This window comes from Manacus candei, unplaced genomic scaffold (genome assembly GCF_025592945.1).
Source record: "Manacus candei isolate 608988 ecotype Guabito, Panama unplaced genomic scaffold, ASM2559294v1 h1tg000152l, whole genome shotgun sequence".
Classification (NCBI taxonomy): Eukaryota; Metazoa; Chordata; class Aves; order Passeriformes; family Pipridae; genus Manacus; species Manacus candei.
Genome location: NW_026138200.1, coordinates 129,337 through 151,183, shown reverse-complemented (window position 1 = coordinate 151,183; position 21,847 = coordinate 129,337). Strand labels below are relative to the sequence as shown.

The following is a 21,847-nucleotide window of genomic DNA, read 5'->3' as shown; positions in this document are numbered from 1 at the left end:
ACGATTTAGTAAATAAAACTCTTTTTTTAACATGACCATTTTTTTCTTTTTGTTCTTCCCGGTCTGAAAACACAAAAACATTTGAATTCTTTCGTGTCTGTAAAGGAGTGGAAGTCAAGTCTTTACCACAGTTTTGTATACATGTGTCACATTTAGGCATCCCTCTCCTTTTGACAGAACAAGGTAAGTAAATGTAACCCACCATTTAGGCATCCCTCTCCTTTTGACAGAATAGGTAACTCAATGTAACTCACCACTTCCTATTAGGATGTGCTGTCAGACACTTTGTATATGACAGAAAGATGGATATGACTTTTCTGTTGTCACAATTGGGTTTTGACTGATCTGCCCAACACTATGGTGCAGCCCTTGAAGTAGAGCATTGCAACCATATGTGTTTCCAGTGACACTGATATTTGTGCTTCAATATTAGTGGGCTTCATGAGAGAGTGGCAGTCCATTCCAGTATACCCAGTTGCTGCTTACATTGTGAGTATGACAAGAAACCTAACTCCACACATAACATGATAAATGTAACAAGAAACTCTTGCCCAGCTGTATGTTCAGGGATGGGGGAGAAACTGTGTTCCCTGTTTCTTGGCCAGAGTGAGCACTTGAGGCAATAAAATAAAAAAAAAGCAAACCTCACCTCATGGTTCAATGGAAATCCTAAGTCAGGTAACTACAATCACTGAAGAGTGTAGGTCATAAACATACACATACACACATATATATTTATATATATTAGTAGGGGAAATTTATTCTGTGTTCTCCTGCTGAGTATTAACATATGAAAGAGAAAACCTTCCTGTTTTGACTGATGTATTTGTGTGGGCTAGCACCAGCTGAGTAAAGATGTGAGAGGTGTGTGGAGAAGAGTGAGTGGGACTGAAGAGAGAACTGACGAGGGAGCATCTGGGGACCTTCAGACAAGCCAACGATTTCAAGGGATATAACTTCACAGTATGTATTCAAATTAAATCAAGAGAACCAGTTGACTGAAGAGGGAAGCTTTAATACTCGTAAAATACAATGAACTCATTTAAGGTGTCAGGGGATATGTAAGTGGACTGACTCCAAACCAAACAACAGTTTGTCTCCTTGTTTGGCAATTATTAACTTCTACTATTATTAACTTTTACTAAATCTCAGGGTGAGCAAAGCCTACATCCATCTCCTTAGAAGTGTTTATTGAAATTAGTTCTGGAAGAAAACTAATATTCCAATGCTCTGCTAAATACTTAATAATGAAAATATGTTTAGGCATAAAAATTAAGCAACTGTCAATTAAGGGACAGATCCAAAGGAGCAGGTAAATTCTTAAAGTTCTCCTTCATTTTCCCTAGGTCAAATTTTGGCCTCTCTGAATTCAGTGGATGATCTTATCCTGTGAATTCAAGTTAATCTATAACATATTGAAGAACAGGTTGCATTATATGGAATTTGGGTCAGGTGTTTGCTAAAGATATGTATTGTTCAGCTTTGCAGAAAAGGCCCTGGGGATCCTCATGGATGAAAAGCTGAACATAAAACAACAACATGCCTTTACTGCAAAGAAGGTTAATATCATTCTGGGCTGTGCTAAGCAAATTGCTGCCAGCAGGTCAAGGGGGATGATCTTTTCCCTCTCCTCAGTGCTGGTAAGACCACACCTGGAGTTTTGTGGCCAGTTCTGAACTCTCTAGTACAAGAGAGACTTGTGTCCAGCAAAGGGCCACAAATGTGTTTAAGGGAGCATCTCTCCTGCAAGGAAAGGTTGAGAGAGCTGGCACTGTTCAGCCTAAAGAAGAGCAGGCTCAGGGGGATCTTATCCTTGTGTAGAGATGCTTGATGGGAAGGTACAAAGAAGGTGCAGACAGGCAGTTTTCAGTTGTGTCCAGTGGCAGGACCAGAGGCAGTGGGTGCAACCTGAAACACAGGAGGCTCTGTCTTAACATCAGAAAACAATTTTTCACTGTGAGTGTGACTGATCCCTGGTACAAGCTGTCCAGAGATGTTGCAGTGTCTCCATCCTTGGGATAGTCCAAAGCCCTCTGGGTATGGTCTTGGGTTACTGGCTCTGGGTGGTAGGTAAACTGCACCAGTTGACCTCTAGACACCCGTGCGAGATTCCTGGATGGCTATTTCTTGCACAGTAGAAAATCTAGTTCAACTGCCTTCAAATAATTTACTATCTTCATAAGAAAGATCAGCTGCACTGGGACTGATATTCTGTCTTTGTGATGGACTTCTGATCATAAGGTATTTATTTTGCATTCTACAATATGGTTTAATTCCTACAGTTTATAAAGGGTTAATAAATGCTTCCTAGAGGTATAAGCCTTGCAGTAACAAGTGATATCGAAGCTTATAAGCATGTCAAGATGAGGTGTAATACATGGTTTTTAGAAATGGTTGGCAACCTATTGACTGACTGGATTTTAAAACTATTGATTATTTATTACAACATCTATTAATCATTTATTGTTATTAACCATTTAGTAACTTTCCATTTGCTGTTTCTAAAGGGAAACTTGATATAAAATTATGCCTCCAGTGGAAATAAAGAAACCAAAGTAAATGCAGAATATTGGAGTCTCGCTTTTGTATGAAAAGGAGTTTTGATTATAGGTTTCTCGTGTGTCTCAATCTTTCTATACAAAGATGTGTAGGCCTGATTAATTTTGGCTCACACAAATATTTATTATGTGTACAAACGCATTTCATTCTTTCAATTTATAAAACTTAGATTGTCCCCAGAAGTTTTTCAAGAACTCAATTTTATAAGGGAATTCAGAAATTCTCCCCAGGAAGAAAAACTTGGGCAAAAGTCTGGGGTGTGATCCTTTCCTTTAAATGCTGAGAGAGATATTTCTTGAATCTAAGCAAAAAAAAATTAGCTTTGCTATTTAATCAAATATGTTTGATTAGTATTCCAAGAAGGGTTGTTTATAAGCACACCCTGAGTACAACCTGACTCTGGGCCTGGATTAATGGGAAGCTTCTGTATAGTCCTTTTGTTAACTTCATAAAAACATTTGTTAAGAAGGACATCTAGTAGGTCATCTGTTTCAGCATCCACAGTGTAGTTATTTGTGTTGAATTCCTATCAGGTTGAAGGGTAGAAGGGTGGAAGGACAAAAGACATAGTTTTGAGGTCAAACTGCTTGCCCAGGACATCTCTTGCCCCTCTCCCCCCGCCAAGCTCTGCTGTCACGAGCACAAAGGATTTCCTTCAATCATGTTCTCCAGCCTGAAGCTTTTCTCTGTTGAGAGAGTTTTGGGTGACATTGATTCAGTCTCAGAAGTAGAGACACAGATCAGTAGTGGTTTGCTTTCCGTTTGATGCTACCTGGGTTTCAATAGTACAAAGCAAAAATCTTTTAACTGACTCTCATTCCACATTAAAATAAGCAGAATCATAGAAATATATTCAGCTGGCCAGGCTAAGGCCTGGATGAATATTTGAAGAAGGAGAAAGTCTTTCTGCCATTGTCTCCCTATGGTGGGAGTTGAACTCTGTGAGGTCGTCATCCTGGCTGTTCTGCTCTACGCTGGGATGCAGGAAAAGATAAAAGGTCTGTTCTGCCCTGAATGTCTCTAGCTGGCTCCCTTCTGGGGCTTGATTCTTGGGCCTTGTAGGAAGAAGACCTTTTCCATGTGGACTGTTGGTACTGGTATATGTGAGAAGATTTCTTTCCATTGCTGAGCCACTCACCAGCTCCTACTGCTCACAGTGGTGGCTTTATGTCTTTCTCTGCCAACAGGCTGCTAGAAACCTTGCCAGAGCTTATAGGTATATGGGATATTTATTTCCTACCTCTTGGCACTCACCTGGAAGATGAGTGTGCACTCCACAGCCTGTGAACCACTCTGCCACTGCAGACTCAAACAAACAGCCCTTCATCATGTTTCCTTTGACAGTAAATACTTCAGTATATAAGCATGTTGCTCAACAGTCATGGTGTAGCTTATAGAAATCCCTCATTGTTTCTCACTGTCCTAGTGTAGCCGCCATAAGCATAAAACTAAGCTTTGCCCTGCTTTTCCACAACACTATCATAACTTTATAAGTGTCTTATTTCAATGTTGGTATAAAGCGTCCTTCTAAGCCAAGGAAATTCCTGTATACCAAATCAGAAGATCTGACTGAATTGGCTACTTCTTGTAACAGCAGCAAAAGCAGCAACTGTAGCACTGATAGACAGAAATCCCACCACAACCACCACCATTTGTAGCGGTTTAACCCCAGATGACAACCAAGCCCCAGCCAGCCACCTGCTTGCTTCCCTCACCCTGGTGGGATGGGGTCAAGAATTGAAAGAATAAAAGTGAGTAAAGTTAGGAGTTGAGAAAAAGGCAGTTTGATAGGTAAAGCAAAAGCAAAGCAAAACAAGGGAGTTACACACTGCTTTCCACGGGCAGGCAAACATTCAGCCATTTCAGGGAAGCAGGGCTCCAACATGCGTAACAGTGACTTGGGAAGACAACAGTCATCACTCCGAATGTCCCCTGCTTCCTTCTTCTGCCTCCAGGTCTATATGCTCAGCATGATGCCGTACGGTATAGAATATCCCTTTGTTCAGTAGGGATTACCTGTCCCAGTTGTGTCTCTCAACTCCTTGTGCACCCCAGCCCACTCACTGGCGAGGTGGCCTGAGGAGCAAAAAAGGCCTTGGCACCCTGTGTGCACCAAGTGCTGCTTAACAGTAACTAAAACACCCTTGTGCTATCAACACTGTTTCCAGCACAACTGTGCGGCCAAACACAGCCGCATACAAGCTGCTGGGAAAAAAGTTAACTCTACCCTAGCCAAAACCAGCACACCATTTTAGTTTCAGATCCCCGACTTAGAAAAATGCCTGGAGTCTTTCACTTTCCTTTTTACTCTAATTTCCAGTCACTTAAGACCCCAACTCCACCATTTTGCTAAGTCAAAAAGGAAGATTAACGTTGCTTTAATTGTTTCCAACATCATGCTTGCTGAAGAGAATACCATGTGACACATAGCTTTAATGCACGATACTCTTAATCCAATACTAGTCTTTGCTCTAGCACAAAGGAATAACTCCTGGTCAATTTCACCATGGTGGACCTATCCCTCTGTAAAGCTCAATTCACCAAGCAACCCTGAGATGTGGAATGCTCTTAGTACACTTTATTCAATCTAAACTTTCCAGGATTCGTCCTCCAACTTGTGGGAGAATACAGACAATTAAGTAACTTGATGAAAAATGGTGGCAAAGAGAGGTGGCTTCCTGAGAAGGATGACAGTTCAACAGAAAAACTAAACCCTACTGCTTCCACTCTCTTACTGAGATTATGGTTCAGTTGCTTTGGCCTTAGCAGCAGTCTACATGGAGCTCCCCGTCAGTTGCCACGTCACATCTCATTCACTTCTGCATTGTGTCATTGCTCTCACAGAGAGAACAGGCAACTCGGAGAATTTCCTTTGCTGTTACCTGGTATACCATTATTCACCTCTTATCATTTTAGCAAAGCAGTTACACTGCTGTCAGAGGTAATGGAGAGCATGCCACTAAGAAAATTGGCTGTAATTTATTTATCAATTTCTTCTACATACCACAAAAAGATACCATCTACTTTACAACTGGGTCTAAGGTATCTGAGAGCCCTTGAAGTTCATGGTTTTCCGGTATTCTAAATTCTACTTATGGCTTTTCCTGTATATGACACATAACACCACCCCTGTGGTCTTCAAGGCCAATTTCTTCTTTGCTTTCTTTAGTCACAAATCATTCTGAGGCATCCCTTAAGTGCATTTGTATTGTTAAGTGCACAGGCCTGATTTGGTGTTAATTCAATTTGAGTGCCCTTAATATCTTGCGGGAGTGAGGCAATGCATGCAAGCTGTACCTTGTAAAAACAGGTTCCAGGTCTGCCTGAGAGCAAAGCACCTTTCCCACAGCAATTTACCAAAGTTGCTGATAAAATTTTCATAAGGAAACCTTTTTAGTCTGACCCTATTGTGTTGTTCTACCATTAAGAGTTGGGGAACTGAGACTGTATTCTGGTGACAGTTTATCACAATCTCCATTATTTTAGTGTACAGACAGCCTACTGATAGGTCAGAGCCTGCATCCTGTCCTCTTACAGTGTGGAAATGGCTTTCAGGACTGGAGCCCAGAGGCCTGAGTATGCCAGTTGCAGCATGTGTGTGTCAATACAACTGAACTCTAAATAAACCAGTCACCTCTAACCCTCAAATGATGAGAGATGGGACATTTTAGTGCATTTGGGGCCAAGCAAAAAGAAGGAAAAGCAGAAATAGGAATAGTTAGCTCTAAGGAATGTGTGAAAGGAACTATCACATTTTGATTAAATAAAAGATATTTGACTAACAATCAAGGATGAAAAGCCAATTTTAAAGTAATTAGGATAAGCAAATGATATCTTCTTACGTGAGGACTAATTTTACTCTCAAATAAGTTATTGTAAACCCTAAACAACTCAACATTAACTCAAAAGGTTTATCTTATAATGGTGAACCAGTGTCTAATATCAAGAGAAGTGCTCTTCTGCCTGACACATTTCCTCTCTGTGCTGCTTTCCCCCCACCATACTCTGGAGAGCAGGTAGCTGCAGCAAGGGAGTCTGAGTGAAGGGTCCAGCTGCTGTGCACGTGATATTCTAGAATCTGTACGTTCTGTCATGCTGTATGAACACATTTTTTTCCAGCCCTTTTAGAAAGCATAACCAAAGTAATCTGGATGTCATCTGAAGACCTCAACATATCTTTTGATTTGCTATCTAGTATTTTGAAGCAAAACAGAGAAGAAAAAGTTAATTATGAAACAACCAAGGAAAAGAAGAGATGACACAGAAAGAGAAACAGAGAAAGTGGAGCAGGGACAGAGAGATGGCAGAATGAGAGGGTGAAAGAAACTAAAGGAATGAGGAAGAGGAAGAAAGAAAGAGAAACAGAGACAGTTAAGAATGTTGAAGAAATGAAAAGAGAAAAAGAGAAGGAAGGAAGAAAGAAAAAGAAAGAAAGAGAAAGAAAGAGAAAGAAAAAGAAAGAAAGAAAGAAAAGATGGAAACAACCTTAGGGTTTTACAGTGAATTTAACTGAGGCTGAAATGGAGGTCTGGGAGCTTAGCCACTGTGGCATGGCTGTTCAGCACAGGTACCTAAATTCTGTGGCTGCATGGCTTGATTATAAGAAGCATTTTCTAGCACACAATGATAAATCTGTTGCACTGTAAGCTGCCTCTGGGAATCTTGCCCTCCCTACCAGCATGACTTACTCTCTGTTGCTGGTGGGCAAAAACCTTGATCCTGTGTCATGTGGAAGTCAATTGGAGTACTGTTTGTGACATCAGTGAGTGGTGGATCACACCCCAGGTGTAAAACAATAGCTTTGCTTCTAGTCAGACCAAATAGATGAATAAATCAGAGCTTGGTGTGTGTGGAATCAGGGTTGGTTGTGAATGTTTCTTGCAGGGGCATTTTACAGTCCAAATGTGACCAAGGCAATCTGATTAATTATTGGATAAGGCTTGAAGCTAGCACAGAGTTACAGATACAAGCTAGAGATCTGTGGTACAGAGGAATTTATAATACCTTTGACCATGAGCCTCTCGATCTTCAGGGATATTCAAAGAAGACAGAGATAAGGCAATTCTTTCTATGTGTTTTTAATGGGGAAGAAAAAGAGACAGCAAATGCTTACATCTGTTTCTCTCTCTGGCACTCAGTATTATACTCAAACATTGTGTTCTACTTCCAATTTCTTTTGGAGAAATATGAAAGGTCTCTGAAAAGATCCGAGCGCATTTAGTATTATGCACATACCCTACACCAAATTGCAAGCTTGTACTGTTTTAGGTGTTTGAAAACTGCCTTGTCACATATAAACAAGGCAGAAGTGGCAAAGGGCAGAATAAACATCACCACAGGCCCTATGTGTCTGTGGCCAGTTTTGCTTCATCTCCCTGCACCAGTGAGGTCATTTGCAAAGCTTGTACTGCAGGGTGCTGTGAAAATGCTGGGCCACCTGAGGTAAGTGCTTTCAACCCTGATTCAGCTTCAGCTGTTTTGTTCTAGTCTGGATCTATGTTGGCCTTCAACTGACTATTTCCTCACAGCTTTTCCTGATTTCCACATAATGCTTTGTGACAAATTTTTGAGGGTGGAGGGAATATAGTCTGACATAGCTTTCCTATTCAAAACACTGGGAAAATTATTCCTTTTTTAATTTTCTAGTTTTTGGTTTTTGGTTTTTGTTGGTTTTGTTTGGTTTTTTTTTTTTTGTTTTTTTTTTTGGTTTTTTTTTTTTTAAATTGTCATTAACACTGAGATGAGCACAAAGAGTTAGTGACTTCAGAGAGGAGCCCACCACGATGTTCTGGATGATCTTCTGTGAGACACGTTTCTTTGAACTACAGTGAGCAGCTGTGGCTAGTAAGAGAGAGATCATGAATGTAAAGGGGCAGATGATGTGCCACAGTGGAGCCAGAAACAGTTCTTTAAGAGGGTTCCTTAAGATGCATAGGTAAATTCCACAACAGCAGCTGCAGTAACTGCCCCACACAGTGTGAGTGGGCTAGGAGGTCCTTTCTGATGGATCAGAAGTAGGTCAAAAAAGGGCACAGAGGAAAAGTCATAGTTTCTCTCTCTTGCTCTCATACTGTAAAGCAATTTTACTTATGGTTATAGTTACTGCAATACGGGGTTTTTAAGAATTAATGGTTGAAGGTTATTTGCACTGAATTTCAGGGGTGGAAAGTCTGTGTTGGCAGGATTTGTGCTACCCTTCAGTAACACAGCGGGAAGTCTGTGTGAGAGATGGGACACAGCACTGTGCTCTGGAGTCTTCCAGCATTGCTCTGCTTCCATCTATGGATAAATAAAAATGCCTCTGTGTATGGTGTTTTGAGAGAGAAAACTCCAGTTCAATAAGGCAAATAGTCTTCGACTTCCTAATCTTGTGAGAAATGGAAATGCTCTTCTCTCTCCCTTCCTATTCATTAGTTCATCTACATCAGCTCCTATCATGTTTACCCATGAAAAGAATTGTTTCAGTAGGACTGCTATCTTTGTATCTTTCTCTATAAACACTTCAAGCCCCATTGTATAACTTACATGGAAGCAAATAAACTTTCAAATTAAACAGAAAACCTCAGGAGATCTTGCTGCCTGGACATAAATTGTGTAGTCAGGAGAAAAATAACCAAAATAAGAAGCTAAGGGCCATGCCTCATGCTAACAGAGACAGGTGTTTCCCTTGACTATTTTGAAATAAGGTCTCAGCCAAGCCCTCTTCACATGGCTTCAAGTGGAAATGTCTCTTATTGCTCAAGATGCTAAAAAACTGAGTAATTTACACACTTCTAAACCTACTCTGCACTTCCACCATTAATCATACATAATCCACAACAGTGTCACTCTCTTTGTGCACCACGTTGGAAGTATCTATGTATCATATATTCAAATTACATTGTGTGCTTGAGGGATCTCATGATCCCCAGAATACTTCTGTGGCAGCATGGTTTGCAAGCTCCACACACTACCTGCAAACATCTATTGTGTATGTGACTGAAAGCTTGAATCCCTGCCTGGGATTATCTGAAAACTCTGGAACTTGCCAGCAGGAAAATTTACAGCTAAACAATTATATTGTTGAAACTCTGACAAATCCACACCAGTTTATGACTTTGAAAATAGGGCTAGGTGTGAGCAACTGAATATATTATACACTGTAGTATGGCCTCCTGGGGGCTGCATTATAGAGTCTGTTTACTTTGACTGACACTTTTCATTTTTCTTTTCTTCCAGATGTTATTGCTGCAAATGATGTCTGCTCAATATGGATTTGCTCCTCAAAAAACTGTTTAGATATTTGGATAAACATCTTCTGAACAAGTTCTTTTATTATTATGTTGATGATTTTTGGAAGCAATCCAGCAACAATGCAACAGACAGCCAACGCAATGAGTAAAAACAAGCAGAACTGCATTATAGTGGTACATCAGACTACATGGAGGTGGGATTACCAGAAGTTCTCTCCAATGCAAAGTAGTTCTAAAAACTCCAAACCTGGACACAAAGGAGAGCAGATTGTTTTTCTACCCATCACTTTTCGGTAAACAGAACTTTAAATCCCCCCCAAATAAACTGATGACTTCTTGCCAAGGGTGAAATAAATCTCACTCAAGCACAGAATGGCATTCATTTTACTTAGACCCCCATAAGCAGGCAGAGACATTATTGCAAAGTAAAACTACTCAGAAAAAGGAAGATTTGTTGTTAAAGCCAATGACAGCGTTTCCAGATAGAATCAGTGCCGGATCATGCAGAGTGGCAGCACATTTTTCTTCCTGCTATGTTGGTACCAGAAACTGGAAATTCACTGCAATTTTCCAGTTCCTTTAGAAATTCCAAGATCTCTGACACCGAATGCCAGAACAGATGGCAATAACTGGTGACCTTGTTGTACACAGGTACATGAGCCGGAAGAGTGGTGGGTTTTTTTCTAGTTCTACAAGAGAAAAAGTAGAAGAGAAAAATTTCTTTCCAAGATCATTCCCTGATTGACAAATAAATCATTCTTCATCTCACTCAGGAAGGGCTGAAGAGCACCTTTTATATAAAGAGATGGCTGAGAAGTAGCAGTTTTTTCAATGTGGGCTTGAGTTATAAAACACAAAGTATACCTTTTAAGTATAATGTTATGAACAGAAAAAGTATATTTTGGTCTGATGCATGAATCTTTTATCTACCTTACTCCTGCCATTTGTATTTCCTGCCAACTGGGAATATCCCAAATGGTCTCTGCTTCTCTTTGTTGTTTTATAAATTCCTTTTGTACAGCAGCCAATGCTAACATTTCTTTCTGAGTGCAAAAGTTGCTTATGGTTTTGATGTACCTGTGCTGTACAGTACTTGCCAAGTACTTGGGGTGGACAATGTGCTTTCCGAATTCATCAAGAAGAAAATTTGACCTTGCTCACCTTGAGGAGGGAGAATTTCTACGTGGAGTTCTTGCAGGACATGACGTATGCAGAAGAGCTGCTGAAGCAGAGGCCAAAAAACCCTCAAAATAAACTTCAATTTCTCTAGCGCCTTCACGACTACCAGTAATGGCCCTTGCTCTGAAGTTCATGGGGAAATATGAATGCTGCATAGGGGCCTGGACTCCATCTAGAAACTGAAAAACCTGCCTTGGTTGTTTCAGAAGATACTTAGAGTGGATCTCAGAGAAGCTCAGTTCCACTTGCTTGCTGTGCTCTAGTGTAGCTCGCGGTCTGCTATGGAAAGCAAGGATGACATAGGCTCTCGTTCCCAATGTGGAGGCTTCCTCTGTCTGAATACTAGAGTGTTCTCAGATCTGAGATGATGTAGCCATAGGGCTGAGGACACTGTTCTCTGAACTAAGAGGTTTTTTTGTCCTGCATTGTTACGCCCCTGTGGAGTTTTTCCCATTATCGGGGAATCCCAAGAAATCAAATGAAGGTAGCACTGGTACAAATCCAGTGCATGTAAAAGCTCACATTTCTCTATTTCCCTGAATTTATGCTGTTTATTTATGTTTTGTGGTGTAAATGGGAATAGAGGTCTAGGCAATAGCTAGCATCTTGTAAATAAAATTGTGTAAATGTGTTATGCAGTCATCACATTTGCACATATATTAGAGATCATCAAAACCTAGAAGGAGAGAACAAGGGACAAGTCACTCTTTTCTTGCAGTGTCTTCAACATATTTACTGCTGCATGAGAATTTTCAAGGCTGGCCATGCATTCAGAGTTGTTCCTACCCATGATCAGTTTGTGCTAAATCTGGCTGACATTTTGCTGAGGACTGAAAAGAAAAAGACACGAAGCAGTTCTTGTGGCAGAAGTGGCTTCCATTTTTGGCTTAAAGATTGACCAAATTAAAGCACAGGCTCTGCAGTAAAGAACTGTTTCAACTGAAAATATTCTACTGTCTTGACAAGTGCTCTGCACTCCGACATTATAAGCATAACAGATAATTTACTTCATTCTGCAAAGAAGGGCAAAGTTTTAGGGTAACTGAGTAAACTTATCTGCTGAAGAGAAGTATATAGTTTGTTGGATGACCATGACAGTAATTAGGGGTTTCCCTGAAATTTTCAGTTTGGGGAAAAATGAGGATACAGAGCTGAAAAAGGAGACAAGTAGCCCCAGTTATTCCCAACTTGCAACCACCTCAGACTCCGTACCATTTTTCCTTTTTGCAACTTCAAGCACTACAAAGATGGAAGATGGAAGTAGAGACTGTATCTAATTATCAATTATCTTGCCTCCACTTCCCAGAACCCATGGAAGTTCAAGCTCCCTGACTGAGTGGACTCAAAAGGGGCTCAGTCGTTACTGTCAGATGGTTTTGTATTTTGTGTATGTAATTTGTGGCAACAGCTAGCAGTAGACATGGTGTGGTGATTTGCTGAGTGTCTATGAATAGTGTCTTACCTTCAATGTAGTACTGGGCAAGAGGCTATGGAGAATCTACTAAGACCTAGACAGTATTTAAAACCTGCCATTCAATCCAGAAAGCTGCTTCTCACTTTGACATACCATGTCAGCTCCTTAAATCAAACTCCTCGTACTCAGGAATGAAGTAAATAAATTATAAGCTTTATTGATTATGTCTACTGTGTGCATGTTCTTTAGCATTGACTAAGCCATTCAAACCATTGTCCCAGCATGGATCAGGCTTCCCCTAAAATCTGAAATGGCTACTCAAGAGGGAGCAGAAATGTTTTCTTTCGTTGATCCAAGATTCTGTCAGGGAGGGTTTTGATCTCTACAACTTTACAGCATCCATATGGTCAGGAATGAATTAGTTGGCTCCTTTCAGTGGGATATGGGATCAGAGTCTTAGATTGGACAGAAGCCCACTGTGATATACTCATTTTTTTTAATGAGTATTAGTACATTTCTCAAAATTTTTGGAACCATGCCCCCAATTCGTCTCTTACTTGGTCTGTTATTCCATTTCTATGACTTTGTTGACTTCAACTAAATAACTGGTATAAACACATCTCAGACTTCTCTTCCAGCTAATGGAAATAGTGCTAGTTAGGGGTTATTTTGGGGGAAGGGATTGTTTTAGCTTCTGCTCTAAAACAAGGAGGAGTGGTAAATCACAGGCATCTTTCTTGGGATAGAGACAATAAATCACTCTTCCCAGGTGAAATCTTTTATTTATGCCTTAGGATTCCATTTCATTGAGGAAAGGTATGTTCTTTCAGCTTCAGCCAGGCTGCACTTTAGCAAGTGATTCAAATCAAGCTGACACTTATTAGTGAGCATGCTGAACACTTTGCTCTCAGGCACTTCACTGGGCAGCCACCATCCTCCATTCTTCACAGATGTTTGTTCTCTGTAGGTTTCATCTGAAAGCAAAATCACTGCCTGCTCCTCATGTCAGTGGGAGGTCAGCTGCAGAGAACAGTTTGTTGTTTTTTACTGGTGGGAGTGATCCATTGTGTCTAAAATCAAAGAACAAAAAAAACCCCCAACAAATAGAAGGGGAGATAGAATAAAAGACTCGTAGATCAGCTTGAGCTCATTCTTCTGGTCTGAAAGTGACCAAGCAAGCCTCCTATTATCATTTATTACTTGTTGAGCTTGTCACCTCACTCAGTGTTGGACCATACACATTCAAGAGCAGTGGCTCCAAAGACAGTGTCAGTAGTATCATACAGATGGCAAACTATTTAATTGCAAGGAAAGAACTGTTATTGCAAGCTCATGTTTATTTGAAAAAAAAAAAAAGAAAATCAAACCCAAATCTTGAACAAAACAAAAAAAAATTATGGAAATAAGTAGTTCTAGATGCTTTCCTTTCTCCAGCAATACTCTAAAGTTAATCTCTACACAACCATGCTTGTGTTTTCTTTGCAGTGCATGCACCTATGTATCACCCCAAGAAAGCATACAAGGTAACGTAAGAGCCTGCAACAAAGTCCTACTGCCAGGGACTAGGGAATCCATGGCAGTTCACTTAGATAGCCTCTTGGTTAAATACAGGTTTAATTGTGTCTGCAAAGAGGTAAAACATCTTAACTCACAAGAGTAGAGATAAGTATGATGTACTTGAGACAGATAAAAAAAGAGGCAGGAGACCTAGAGTGCTGGTAAACTTCAGAAGACATCTGGATCATCTGCCCAGGCTGGCATTTCTGGTGATGTGAAGCATCTCTGTGTGCAGGCTACGGTCACAAGAGAGGTGTGGTTGCTGTCAGGAATAATAACCTGCATGTGTCCAAGTGACCCTGTGAGATGTGTGGGAACTCCGAGCTATTCTGTCGAAGGCAGGAGTGTGTGATTATCCAAGCTGATACAGTAGCACTGAGCATTTCTTCCTGCTTGCTTTGTAACCTAGCATAAACAGTGGAATGCAACTGCAGAAAAATGCAGGCTACCTGTTACAAAGACCTGACTATTTTGTAAATTCACTTCACCACATGGTCATCACTGGGCCCTTCCTGCAAAAGTAAAGAAGGCAGCTTGCTGTTTCTTTAATGGGATCTTTGGCATCACTGTTGTAAATGGAATGCTTGTAGTAAGGAAAAAATCACTACTTGTAGCATGAGTTAGTGTGTGCTGCAGTTTGAAGGCTCAGGTCATATTTATACACGAAGAGTCACTATGGAAAAATGAATGACCTGCAAAGGTGACCCTGCCATTTAAGCAGTTGTGCATGGCTAATAAACAATGGAGGAAAAAAATCTGCTTTTTTAAAAAAAGGCTCTTTTAATTTTTTTAAGTTAGCATTATAATAATTAAAAAAAAAAAAAAAAAGAGAACAAACTGCAAAGGCAGGGATAGCGTCAATGTGTTTCTTCCTTTCCTTAAACATTTTACAGTATTTCAACATATCCAATATCTGTCTAATAGGCCAAGTATTTTAGGACATCAGTGTATCTACAAAGTTTGTATAAAACTGTAGCTACCAAACCTTTCAGAATAAACTGTTCCTATCCTTTAGTAAGGGAGACAAAACAGAAAGGGTATGTTGCAACAGGGAAAGAGCAGGTTCCTGTGGGAAGGTGAAAATCACAAGCTCTTTCCCCAGCAAAGTCATAGGTGAGCTAGCTGGTTGCATGTGCAGTGAAGTGAACCTTGGGTTCATGGGAATCTTCTTAATTAATAGGAAACTGAGCAATAGGGAATGCACTGTGGACATAGCTGCAAACTGATCTGGGCACCTGCTAGGAATGGAGGAAAACAACTGACCAGTTCTCGTGGACTTCTCTGACATGCTTCTAGATACAGCCTTAGGGAAAATGGGATAGTCAATAGCTTTTAGGAATGGCAGATGATTACCTGCATGGGCTAATATGAGCCAGAATGGCTGTGTCAAAAAATGTCCAGGTTCATTCTTTGCAATAAATTACTCTACTGCTTACATGGAGGAAGTTTCTTTTTCTATATAACGTCATGATGATCATGAGAGGCCCTCTACCACTTTCCCAATTCTATAACAATACATAGACTTATTTACCAGTGGCTCTTTAGTCTAATCTTTGTTATCTTAACATTGATGACACTCTGTTGAAATCAGTGATGATATAGCAACAGAATAGGCTGTATACAAAGCTGTGTAAAATATTGTGAGTGGGAATCTATCAACTAGAAAAGAAAGTGCATGTTGTTATGGTTGCACTGCTAAGAGGTTGGTTCCTTTAAATCTTGACATTTGCGGGTTTTTTCATGCATTACCATTAATAGCAATGGTTGTCTATATGATTGTATTGATAGCAATTTTATTTGAGAAGGAATTTTACTACCAAATATAAATATAGCATGTGTTCATTTTTTTTAATTATGTGTAACATTCAGTAAAGTGATACATTATCAAGAAAGGTCATTGATTGTTCCCAGGATATGGCAGCAAAATATATTGTATATACTAAAATTGCAACTAGTTTTAGAGCAGCGTAGTGTGGAATAATGCAAAACAAAAAAGGTGCCAAAGTTAACAATAAATCTACGAATAGAAAAAAGAGTGAAAATTATGCCTTTTTATCTGATGATAACTTGACTAGATTCAGAATTAGAAATGCAAGCAGCTTTTATGAAATTGTACTTGTTCTTGGTAAGATAAGAACAGTTTGGTAGCCTGTAAGACATTTTTTTGGGTTCTCATGACTTGATGAGAAACACCAACACTAAGATTATGAACCTAAAAAATTTAGTGAGTGCCAGCTCCAGTGAAAAATCCTTGCTTCTAAACAGACTGGATTGTTTTGGCAATACAATATTAAGTCTTTGAGATCCTGCCAAAATAGTAGAAACCTGTCTGCTTCAAAAATACATCTCTCAATATTTCTCCATCCTCCATGTCACATTAAGGTCCCGATACTGTAACCCAAGTTTCAACAGGAGGTTGCACCCATGCAGCAGCATGTGTGACCACCATCTTGAATTTGATGGGGTGAATTTTTAAGGTGAGATCACAATTAAAGCATACATGATCTCAAAGTATTTCATAAGTCTTCATAAATAGATTTGATGGCTCTAAAATGCTTTTCAAATATTTCAAATAATTTCCTAGCTAATAGATGCTGAAAACCTTTAAAAAGCCCTCTCCAGATTAGTGAGCATTTCATGAAAACAAAAAGAAACATTCTCTTGTATTTCCTTTTTCACTTGCACTTTTATTTTATATAATAGTTGAATGATGTTTTTTGGTAAAAATAAGGCAGATCACGGTATAAATAGCATGTTTCATTGCTTAGGGTTTTTTTGTTCTTGAGCTGATGAGATCCTTGCCCCAGCTCGCAGCATTTCCTTACATGTGCAATGAGTATTTGGAAATGTACCTTTTGCTCTTTAACATGACCAAGCAGCTGGAAGCAAGGTATTAAAGCAGTTCCGTGTGATCAGCATATTATTTGTGGAGTGTATGGATAACACCTGCCAACATGCACTGAAAAAAAATGCACTGCAAAGAGCAGCAGAAGGCCATAGCAGAGGCTACAAAGTATCCCACAATGCAAGAACAAAAGCAGAATCTTTGAAAAAGATTGTAAGGAAAGGAGAAAGTAAATTGTCTATTTAACCTTTCCCTTAGTAAAAAAAAAAAGAAGCTGAAAAATGAGACAGTGATGAAACAAACTTTTTATATGGTAGAAGTTCTGATGTCACTACTGTATTTGTAACTTACTTTTTAATGATTGCTGTTATTTGTTCTTGTTGGGTTTGTTTCTTTTTCTTAGATATTAAAGTTTGAAATAATCCTTTCCAAAGTACATGTAAGGTTATCCAATGCCTTGGCCACTGTAGTGTATCACTGAGATTAGGAGCATAACGAGCTCTATCAAAGCATCAGACAGCACAGAGATAATGACAAGATCTATCATTATTAGGCAAGAAAAACAAATGTGTCTTATAAACCCTAAAGCTCTAGAGCAAAAACCACTCACTAATTGAGTGGAGGGTCTAGGAGGAAGCTTCTCTAGGGGTCAGTTTATTCTAGGTTAGTCTGTTACACCATTATTGCACCTTGCTCTGAAGCACAAGTACTCAGTGAAGTTAGTGTAGGATGATATGGCAGATACCTCCCCACCATAATCAGTGTTCCCTCTTAATGCACCCTCATTGAGCAGCTCTATTGGCTCCTACAGTTGCTTTAATGAATTCTGGCCTCACACTGAAAAAAATCTCTTTCCTCTCTCTAATGCTAATTGGTTTATTCCTCCCTACTCTCTCATCTTCTTCATAAGAAATGCCTTATCCCTGGAAATCATTCATGTATTTATGTGAAGCAAATATTTTGCCATTGTAATTGATTGGATTGCATGAAACAGTAGTTGCTTTGTGACAAATTAGCAGAGGGACAGCATTTTTGTTTTTCTTTTGAAGCCTACTGTATTGTGCCCTCACAATGGCATTCCTTGAGAACATTAGAAATGTGAAGAAATGAACAAATATGGTCTGTAAATTCATCATCCTCTCTCAGCTTGTGAGGTTTGAACTGAAGGGGCTCATCATAACTTAGAGGCAAATCCTAACTAAGAAGACTGTTGGTGGAGTTTCAGGGGTGATGAAGGAACCTTTTAAAAAATGCTGACATACACCTGACTTGTTCTTTCAGTTCAGCCTCCCTCTCATCCTGGTGAGGGTAGCCAAAGAGGAATTGAAGACTTTTCCTTTAGTTTTAGATCAGTGATTGATAGATGAATACGACAGGTTGCAGGAGTGGAACATCTGACTTGTCTTTCAGATTTGTAATCAGATCTTATAATCACATGGCTACTTGACTCTGTCAATAGCACCTGCCCACAGGTGAGATCTGCAGACATACAAGGGTCCAAACTGCAGTTCTCAAGAACCTTAACTTTGCCTATACTGCACACAAAGAGGAAATCCTTCCAGTATCCTTGAAAAGTCCTGCTCTTTGTTCTCCCTAGAGTGCCTTGCCACCCCAGGGGACTGACTGACAGTAAAAGGAGCAAGATATCCCAGGCAAGGGGTATCTTGTGAGAGGTAATCCTCTCACACTAGAGAGTAGTGTTGCTGCACTCTGTGGTCTGGGTTCCAGGAAGGGAAACCTTCCTGAATTAGCCTGGGGTACTGTGTGGCAGTCTGCTAAGCAAGCAGCAGAGATGCTGGGCCCCTGGAAGTCCTAACTGTCCTCTGTGCCAAGTTCTCTGGCTCCCCACACCTTGCTGGCATCACTGACAGATCCTTTCTTTCCCCACTGTGTGGTGACCAGTGTAACCTGTAGAACAGTATGCTACCTTCTCAGCTCTGTGTCAGCAGCTGACACCAGTCTTCCAAATAATGTCATACTCAGTTTTGAAAAGGGTATTCTTGATGCTCTCTATGCTCTTGATCAGCATAAAGAGTTCAGAGACCATCTTAAGCTAAACCTGCCTCCCTTCCCACTGAAAACTCTCCTCATGACCAGTCTGGAGGTTGTAACTCCTTCCCTTAAACTTATGTCTTCACCCAAGACCATGCCCACCATTTTTCTTTCTTCAGAATCTGACTCAGAGGCATCTTCCTCCTTGGGTGGTCTTCCCCGTACAGCCCCAAATTCCCACCCCACTGTATATATAACATAACACTACAAAGTGCTGTTTGCCTCTGTGGGTCATGATAAAAAACCAGACAAGAGGGAGCACTGGACCTTGTGACCTTTCCAGGGAGCATCATGTAGAAAGCAGAGATATATGTAAAACCAAGGTGCAAAGCCACTTTATCAATGTCCAGTACCCATATCCTTTCTGTGTTCAAGTGCGTACATATGGCAGTGGTGTCACAGACTTTTGACGAGGCTAAGCCCTGAAAGGTGACTCACAGTTAATGGCATCCCAGAATTGTCTGCTCAGAAAAAAAGACAAAAGAAAACATGTACATACAGGTCAGTCCTTATTAAGGTCAGCCAAGATTAGGCATGATTCTTACAAAGATAACCCCTGCCCCCACCTGCCCCAACTTTGATGGATCCAGCTGGAGTGCCTCAGAGTTCATGCAGTATAAATGCAGATAAACTATAGTCTGAAGCATACTACGGGGAATGTAAACTTCTGCAAAGTCCTGACCACTGCAAATACCTGAGAAACATAGAAAGTGAGCAAACAAAAAGAAGAGAGAAATGTCAGACCACGAATACAGGCTCTGGGCTGTCTCTCTGTGATTTTTTTTTTTTTTTTTAAATACAAAGTCCCCTATGACCATTTCTTTAAGGACATAAAAAGGGCACCTTACTATGTTGGTGGCAAAAGAGGAGGGAAGGATCCCACCTTCCAAACAGCATGGAGACTTCTAAGGGATCCTGATGCCTGCCAACCTTGCCTGCCTATGTCCACATCTGTTGTCTGGGTGATTTCAGTCCTCTGGATGCTTGGGCCACTGGGCACTAAGGGCTTGGATGAACAAAGTCATCTGATGAGCAGACTGTTGCATTTCTGCTGTTTGATTTCTCCTACCAGGAGCCTGGTGAAGCTAAATCTCTCATCCCAAATACTTTACTGCTCTTCCTGGAGTCATCTTCAAAGCTGGTGAAGTGTTATTTTTCTCCTTTATCAAGTTTGTCAACCTTGCCTAGACACTCATGGGTGATGATGCCAGGAACATGCACTCCTAAAATAGGATTGCATTTCAACCTAGAACAGTTGTTCCCATCTTTGACAGCAATAAATGCATGAATAAACTCTTATCTTAGCACCTCGCTGATCTCCAACTCACTGGTGCCCATGAACTTACAATAGGATTATCTTGGACAACTTTTCAAAAATTTGTGAAACTTCTGCCACTAATGTATGAAAAATAGAGCATAGGAGTTTTCCCCGATCCCTTGCCCCTTCACAAATATCCCTTCGACAATAGCTAGCTTGAGCAAGCTGTGATGATAATGTGGTTCTCGGCAAAATATTGCTTCCACAGTTAGTTGTTCTGAGTGTTCACGGAATTTTATTTCTAGAGCCCTGATAGTCAAGTCTGACACATATGCTGTGAAATTAAAGCTGAGGAAAAAATGGCAATTCACAAGCTGTTCCCTTGTAGCAACTGTAAACTCTACAGAAAGCCAGATAAAAGAGAGCAAGAGTAAGGACAGACAGGAGACTTGGCTTTCATCAGTGGCTTTGACTTGCAGCCTCCAAATATAGAATCATAGAATCAGCTGGATTGGAAAAGACCTCTGAGATTATCAAGTCCAACCCTTGATCCAACACCACCATGGTTACTAGACAATGGCACTAAGTGCCACATCCAGTCTCATCTTAAAAACCTTCAGGGACAGAGAACCCACCACCTCCCTGGGCAGCCCATTCCAGTGCCTGATTACCATCTCTGTAAAGAATTTCTTCCTAATGTCCAACCTAAACCTCCCCTGGCAGAGCTTAAGACCATGCCCTCTTGTCTTACTGATAGTTGCCTGGGAGAAGAGACCAACCCTCACCTGGCTACAACCTCCTTTCAGGGAGTTGTAGAGAGTGATGAGGTCTCCCCTGAGCCTCTTCTCCAGGCTGAAAAACCCCAGCTCCCTCAGTCTCTCCTCATAGGACTTGTGCTCCAGTCTCTTCACCGGCTTTGTTGCTCTTCTCTGGACCTGCTCCAGCACCTCAATGTCCTTCCTGAACTGAGGGGCCTAGAACAGGACACAGTACTCCAGGTGTGGCCTCACCAGCGCTGAGTACAGGGGAAGAATCACTTCCCTGGTCCTGTTGGCCACACTGTTCCTGATCCAGGCCAGGATGCCATTGGCCTTCCTGGTCACCTGGGCACACTGCTGGCTCATGTTCAGCTTCTTGTCAATCCAAACTCCCAGGTCCCTCTCTGTCTGGCTCCTCTCCAGCCACTCTGTCCCCAGCCTGTAGTGCTGCATGGGCTTGTTGTGGCCAAAGTGCAGGACCCTGCACTGGGCCTTCTTGAACCTCATCCTATTGGAATCATGCCATCTCTCCAGTCTGTCCAGGTCCCTCCGCAGAGCTCTCCTGCCTTCCAGCAGATCAACACTCCCCCCCAGCTTGGTGTCATCTGCAAATTTGCTAACGGTGTACTCAGTCCCCTCATCTAAATCATCAGTAAAGATATTAAACAGAACTGGGCCCAACACTGATCCCTGGGGGACACCACTGGTGACCGGCCGCCAACTGGATGCAGCACTGTTCACCACCACTCTCTGGGCCCGGCCCTCCAGCCAGTTCCTAACCCAGCACAGAGTGCCCCTGTCCAAGCCATGGGCTGCCAGCTTTTCCAGGAGAATGCTGTGGAAGATGGTGTCAAAGGCTTTGCTGAAGTCCAGATAGACCACATCCACAGCCTTCCCCTCATCCACCAGGCAGGTTGCCTGATCATAAAAGGAGATCAGGTTGGTCAGACAGAACCTGCCCTTCCTAAGTCCATGCTGGCTGGGTCTGATCCC

At 41.0% G+C, this 21,847-nt stretch overlaps 1 long non-coding RNA gene across 1 annotated transcript; it reads right to left on the bottom strand.

The window, feature by feature from the left end:
- Positions 1-12,599: 12,599 nt before the first annotated feature.
- LOC127463200 (uncharacterized) lies at positions 12,600-19,528 on the bottom strand. The gene is made up of 3 exons (XR_007900693.1): positions 19,405-19,528; positions 19,192-19,299; positions 12,600-13,404 (listed from the first exon to the last, which is right to left on the bottom strand). It is a non-coding gene; the product is annotated as an uncharacterized LOC127463200 (long non-coding RNA).
- Positions 19,529-21,847: the final 2,319 nt, after the last annotated feature.